Source organism: Penaeus vannamei, chromosome 37, assembly GCF_042767895.1.
Source record: "Penaeus vannamei isolate JL-2024 chromosome 37, ASM4276789v1, whole genome shotgun sequence".
NCBI classification, from domain to species: domain Eukaryota; kingdom Metazoa; phylum Arthropoda; class Malacostraca; order Decapoda; family Penaeidae; genus Penaeus; species Penaeus vannamei.
Window position 1 is genome coordinate 3,452,778 of NC_091585.1, and position 7,500 is coordinate 3,460,277.

A 7,500-nucleotide genomic window follows, 5' to 3' on the forward strand; every position below is an offset into this window, starting at 1 on the left:
TCATCGTCGTCCTCCATCTCCTCTCCCTCTCAGCCTCCACCTACGTTCCCACTTCTTTCCCACTTCCTTCCATCTCTTGTCTTCCTCTCTCTACCTCCTCTTCCCCTTTCCCGTCCCAGGTCCTTCTCCTCCACCTCCCATTTCCTCCACCTCCACTTTAAACTCCACCTATTCCTCCACCTCCGCTTTCCTGCTCCACCTCCTCTTTACATCCACCCCTTCCCCCTGCCGCCACCTCCGCCCCTTCCCCTTCCCCCCACCTCCACTTCTATTACCTCTTCCTCCACCTCCGCCTTTCTGCTCCACCTCCTCTTTACATCCACCCCTTCCCCTGCCGCCACCCCTTCACCCCACGTCCCCTTCAAAATCCACCCTTTCCCCCACCCCCCATTTCTACCACCTCTTCCTCCACCTCCTCCAACTCCCTCTTTCTCCTACCTATCCCCCAATTCCCCTTCCCCCCACCTTCACTTCTATTACCTCTTCCTCCACCTCCCCCTTCCTTCTCCACCTCCTCCTTCCTTCTCCACCTCCTCCCCAACTCCCCCTTCCTCCTTCCTTCTCCCCCTCCCCTTCCTTCTCCACCTCTCCCTTCCTTCTCCTCCCTCCGCCTTCCTTCTCCACCTCCTCCTTCCTTCTCCACCTCCTCCTTCCTTCTCCACCTCCCCCTTCCTTCTCCACCTCCTCCTCCTTCCTTCTCCACCTCCGCCTTCCTTCTCCACTTCCGCCTTCCTTCTCCACCTCCTCCTTCCTCCTCCCCCTCCTTCACAACTCCCCCTTCCTCCTTCCTTCTCCAACTCCCTCCTTCCTTCCTCCACCTTCCTTCTCCCCAACTCCCCCTTCCTCCTTCCTTCTCCACCTCCTCCCCAACTCCCCCTTCCTCCTTCCTTCTCCACCTCCTCCCCAACTCCCCCTTCCTCCTTCCTTCTCCACCTCCTCCCCAACTCCCCCCTTCCTCCTCCCCAACTCTCTTCCTTCTCCACCTCCTCCCCAACTCCACCTCCCCCTTCCTCCTCCACCTCCTCCTTCCTTCTCCACCTCCTCCTTCCTTCTCCACCTCCTTCCTTCTCCACCTCCTCCTTCCTTCTCCCCCTTCCTCCCCCAACTCCCCCTTCCTTCTCCACCTCCCCACCTCCTCCTTCCTCCTCCACCTCCCCCTTCCTTCTCCACCTCCTCCCCCCTTCTCCCCCTCCTCCTTCCTTCTCCACCTCCTCCTTCCTTCTCCCCCTTCCTCTCCCAACTCCCCCTTCCTTCTCCACCTCCCCACCTCCTCCTTCCTTCTCCACCTCCTCCTTCCTTCTCCACCCTCCTCCCCAACTCCCCTTCCTCCTCCCCAACTCCTCCTTCCTTCTCCACCTCCTCCCCAACTCCACCTCCCCCTTCCTTCTCCACCTCCTCCACCTCCTCCCCTTCCTCCTTCCTTCTCCCCCTTCCTCCTCCTTCTCCCCCTTCCTTCTCCACCTCCTCCCCAACTCCCCCCCCCCTTCCTCCTCCACCTCCTCCTTCCTTCTCCCCCTTCCTCCCCAACTCCCCCCCTTCCTCCCCCAACTCCCCCTTCCTCCTCCCAGGCGCCGGGACAAATTTGGAGTCGCCTAACTGTCTCCCGAAGAAAATACTCGACGACAAGACGACTAAATGAAGGACAGACACGGATGCAATCGGGTAATTTTGTCATGCGCGAACAGAGACCGGGGATGTGCACTTACAATGTATACATATATATATGCACGCACTTATATGCATGTGTGTGCTTTGTGCGTGTGTGCTGTGTTACGTTTTGTGCGTGTGTTGTGTTGTGTTGTGTTGTGTTGTGTTGTGTTGTGTTGTGTTGTGTTGTGTGTGTGTGTGTGTGTGTGTGTGTGTGTGTGTGTGTGTGTGTGTGTGTGTGTGTGTGTGTGTTTGTGTGTGTGTGTGTGTGTGTGTGTGTGTGTCTATGTGCCTATATGTACATGAATGTACAGGTATATAGACAGCTAGGTTTATAAGTGAATAGATTGATATAATCAAATATCTATATATATATACGTGTGTTTATGTCAGATTTCTGCGCCAGTGCCGGTGACAGCTGCAGTCGGATCTTAACACCATTTGGCAGCTGATCTTGAGAACAATACCAGGCTGTTGAAACTAGCGAGATTTATCCGCTGCAATCTCCAATCACCTGACCCTAGAGACGAGCATTTTACCTGTTGGAAAGTAGCACAGTCGAGAGAAAAAAAATATGGTGTTTACAGTTTATGATTTGCTGTTGGAAATTGCCAACATTTGGCCACCGGGAAAGTCGTGTTGGCCGGAAAAGAAACGCGAGTTGGTTCCGTTGGAAAATGACAACGTTGAGCTGTTGGAAATGAACAGATGGTGGACTGCATTGTTCAGAGGAGTCCTGCTTTGAATGACTTTGGCTTTGGCTTCGGGTATGTTACTGGCCTTGACATTAGCTGTACGTCAGGCTACCAAAAAAAAAAAAAAAAAAAAAAATGAAATGATCAGGCAACAGCTGTTATAGAATTAATGGTGTCAGTCTTAAGATGGTTCCTCAAATACAATAATCAATATGTTCTGTTTCTTTGCAATTTGTTTCGGAGCGAGAGATACCCCCGCTCGTTTTTAGCATGTTTTTCTTTTCTTTTTTCCTTTTTTCTGATTCCTTGAAGTCGAAGCCCAGACATTCGGACAAAGGGGCCCTGTCATTTCGGGGTATGGGCACCAGACGGCAGGCCAAAGGGCGCTCGCCTCATATTCAACGCAGGCACTTGGACCTGACTACTCTATTGGCTCACACGTGTACGTACTTACACAGGCATACACACACCAAGACGATTGCATGCACACACGTACACACAGGCACACGCGCTTACACAAACACATACATGCACGCACACACACAAACACATACACGCACGCATACACACAAACACATACACGCACGCACACACACAAACACATACACGCACGCACACACACAAACACATACAGGCACGCACACACACAAACACATACACGCACGCACACACACAAACACATACATACACGCACGCACACACACAAACACATACACACAAACATACACACACGTACACAAACATACACGCACAAACACATACGCACACTAACATACACCTACACACACACACACACACACACACACACGTAAACAAACACATCAAAACCTACACAGAATCGACCAAGCCGGTCCCAAGTGCACACAGCCAGAGTACATCCAACTGTGAGAAAACGCACACAGCCCACACCGACGCCTACACACACACCTACACTTCACCTACACGCTACTCCTGACCTTTGTGGTTCCTTGTTCTTGTGTTTGTTTGTGTTTGCTTTCTTTGCGAGAATGCGAATTCCTGTTATTAAGGTCGTATGTTGCACGTCCTGGGTTTATATAACAGGAGGGAGGGTGATGGGGGGAAGGAGAGAGAGAGAGAGAGAGAGAGAGAGAGAGAGAGAGAGAGAGAGAGAGAGAGAGAGAGAGAGAGAGAGAGAGAGAGAGAGAGAGAGAGAGAGAGAGAGACGTATGTTGTATGTGTATGTGTGTAATATACTGTGTATATATATATGTATATACATATATGCATATATGTATATATACATATACATATACATTCATATAAATAAATAAACATAAATATACATAAACAGATATATATATATATATATATATATATATATATATATATATATATATATATATATATATATGTAGGTGTAATATTATGTATACACACACACACACACACAAACACACACACACACACACACACACACACACACACACACACACACACACACACACACACACACACACACACACACACACACACACACACACACACACGTGCGTGTGTGTGTATATATGTGTATATATATATATATATATATATATATATATATATATTGATAGATAGACAACTTCAGAAACACAAATAGATGAATAGGTGTGTGTGTGTGTGTGTGTGTGTGTGTGTGTGTGTGTGTGTGTGTGTGTGTGTGTGTGTGTGTGTGTGTGTGTGTGTGTGTGTGTGTGTGTGTGTGTCCGCTGTAAAAAAAAAAAAAATCGACAAATACTTACAGGCAAGATATTTAATTCTACGAAGTTCAGAATCACATTTCAACGATCCCGAAAAAACACTATACAGTTTTTCACTTGAAAAAACTAAACAGTATATATTTATACATACATGAGATCATAAATCACTAATCCACAAAGAGACATCAAAGTTAAAATCCGTACTTCGTTTTCGCATTATCTCTCCTCTTCTCTATCTCTCTCTTCGCGTTTAGAGAGAGAAAAAGAACACTACCGTAGACGAGACATGTAAGGAGAGAAATTGGCGCGTGCTTCTCCTTCCGCGTCTCTCGGGCAACTGAAGTGGCGACCGGGATGATCCTGAGTAAGGGTTGCCAATGGCTGCCCTCTGCGGTCTGCAGGGTTGCAAGGGCCATCGTACCCGGCTTTTGCGTTGGCGAAAACAGATTTCCCATAAAATCTCTGAACCTCTAACTAAAAAAACATATGGATTTCGGATAAAGTTACGAGAACTCTGAAGAAAATAGAACTATGGTATTTGGGCCTTGGTACTTGGTCAGACAGCCACTTCCGGTCACTAGAGGTAAATTCTCCACATTTCTCTTTTTCTCCACATTCCGTAAAGGGGAGAGAGAGGAAGATGGCGAAAATATACCACCAGAACTGACACGTAAATTCTACACGTAAGCCCTCTACATAAATATTTAAATATTCTTAGAGCTAGTTGATATAAATGTAGATATAGATAGTTATAGATAATAATACTGATATAGATATACAGTGAGGCTTTAAGACAAACATTAGTACACATACACACATGCGCTGCCTTCATGACAATCATAATAAACATACCTACATAAATAAACATACAGCACATCCACAGAATCACTCATTCACTAATACACTCATTTTAAAACATAGGACAATGCATGCAATGGTTTATATCAATACAAACACACATACAAACAAATGCATTATATATGTGTGTAGAAAAATATACACATGGACTCACATACACACATAAACATACATGAACCAACACACAACAAAATTACACACACAAAGCCAACCATCTTTCACACTAACAACCATTTTCAACTAACAAGCATTCTCAACTAACAACCTTTCACACTAACAACCTTTCACACTAACAACCATTCTCAACTAACAACCTTTCACACTAACAACCATTCTCAACTAACAACCTTTCTCACTAACAATCATTCTCAACTAACAACCTTTCACACTAACAACCATTCTCAACTAACAACCTTTCACACTAACAGCCATTCTCAACTAACAACCTTTCACACTAACAACCATTCTCAACTAACAACCTTTCACACTAACAACCATTCTCAACTAACAACCTTTCACACTAACAACCTTTCACACTAACAACCATTCTCAACTAACAACCTCTCACACTAACAACCATTCTCAACTAACAACCTTTCACACTAACAACCTTTCACACTAACAACCATTCTCAACTAACAACCTTTCACACTAACAACCATTCTCAACTAACAACCTTTCACACTAACAACCATTCTCACTAACAACCTTTCACGCTAACAACCATTCTCAACTAACAACCTTTCACACTAACAACCATTCTCAACTAACAACCTTTCACACTAACAACCATTCTCAACTAACAACCTTTCACACTAACAACCATTCTCAACTAACAACCTTTCACACTAACAACCTTTCACACTAACAACCATTCTCAACTAACAACCTTTCACACTAACAACCTTTCACACTAACAACCATTCTCAACTAACAACCTTTCACACTAACAACCTTTCACACTAACAACCTTTCACACTAACAACCTTTCACACTAACAACCATTCTCAACTAACAACCTTTCACACTAACAACCATTCTCAACTAACAACCTCTCACACTAACAACCATTCTCAACTAACAACCTCTCACACTAACAACCATTCTCAAATAACAACCTTTCACACTAACAACCATTCTCAACTAACAACCTTTCACACTAACAACCTTTCACACTAACAACCATTCTCAACTAACAACCTTTCACACTAACATCTATACTCAACTAACAACCTTTCCCACTTACAACCTTTCACACTAACAATCAGTTTCAACTATCAACCTTTAACACTAACAACCTTTCACACTAACAACCATTCTCAACTAACAAACTTTCACACTAACAACCATTCTCAACTAACAACCTTTCACACTAACAACCATTCTCAACTAACAACCTTTCACACTAACAACCATTCTCAACTAACAACCTTTCACACTAACAACCATTCTCAACTAACAACCTTTCACACTAACAACCATTCTCAACTAACAACCTTTCACACTAACAACCATTCTCAACTAACAACCTTTCACACTAACAACCATTCTCAACTAACAACCTTTCACGCTAACAACATCTCCCTCCTGAACTGCAGGTTACAGGCTCAAAATACAGTCAGTGACCCCCCCCCCCCCTGTATTTCAGACTTCATAAGGAAGCGCCAAGTCTCTCGAAGCCGTAACTGTACTTAAAAGCATCGAGGAAGCGAGGTCAAAGGTCAAGCAGACTCTCTGTGTCTCATGACCCCAACAAGTTCAGTGTCAGAGGCTGTGGAAGTGTAGAAGTACGTGTGTGTGTGTGTTTTTGTGTCTGTGTGTGTGTGTTTGTGTGTGTTTTTGTGTCTGTGTGTGTGTGTTTGTGTGTGTTTTTGTGTCTGTGTGTGTGTTTGTGTAAGTGTATATACATATGTGTGTGTTTTGTGTCTGTGTGTTTGTGTATGTGTATATTCATATGTGTGTGTGCGCGTGCGTGTATTTAAGTGTGTTTGTGTGGGTTTGTATTCATATGCGTGCGTGCGTGGGTGTATATGCGTGTGTGTGTGTGTTTTTGTGTCTGTGTGTGTGTGTTTGTGTGTGTTTTTGTGTCTGTGCGTGTGTGTTTGTGTGTGTTTTTGTGTCTGTGTGTGTGTGTTTGTGTGTGTTTTTGTGTCTGTGTGTGTGTGTATGTGTATATTCATATGTGTGTGTTTTTGTGTCTGTGTGTGTGTGTGTATGTGTATATTCATATGTGCGTGTGCGTATTTAAGTGCGTTTGTGTGAGTTTGTATTCATATGTTCGTGCGTGGGTATATGTGCGTGTGTGTGTGTGTGTGTCTGTTGTGTGGCAACCGAAATAAAAATAGTTACAATCTACATCGCTGTAAAAAAAAAAAATCACACAAATAATGCTAATGATGATCGTAATAATGAAAATAAACGTAACATAATAAGATAATAATAATAATGATAATCATTATCACGATTATCGTTCAATATCATTATCACAATAAGAACAGTAATAATAATCATTACTATGATGACAAAAATAATCATAACAATAACACCAAACAAAATAACCACAACGATAATAATAATGATAAAAATAATAACAAAGACAG

General features: G+C 43.8%; 1 protein-coding gene across 5 annotated transcripts in view; it reads right to left on the reverse strand.

The window, feature by feature from the left end:
• LOC113821599 (serine-rich adhesin for platelets) overlaps window positions 1–7,500 on the reverse strand; it is a 109,346-nt gene that overhangs the window by 66,178 nt on the left and 35,668 nt on the right. Inside the window, exon 1 of one of the 5 annotated variants that reach the window (XM_070115655.1) lies at window positions 4,085–4,368. The exons of the other annotated variants lie outside the window; for them this stretch is intronic. The gene's annotated coding sequence lies outside the window, so the exon portion shown is untranslated. Of the gene's footprint in view, window positions 1–4,084; window positions 4,369–7,500 lie in introns of those variants that run through there. 5 annotated transcript variants of the gene reach the window in all.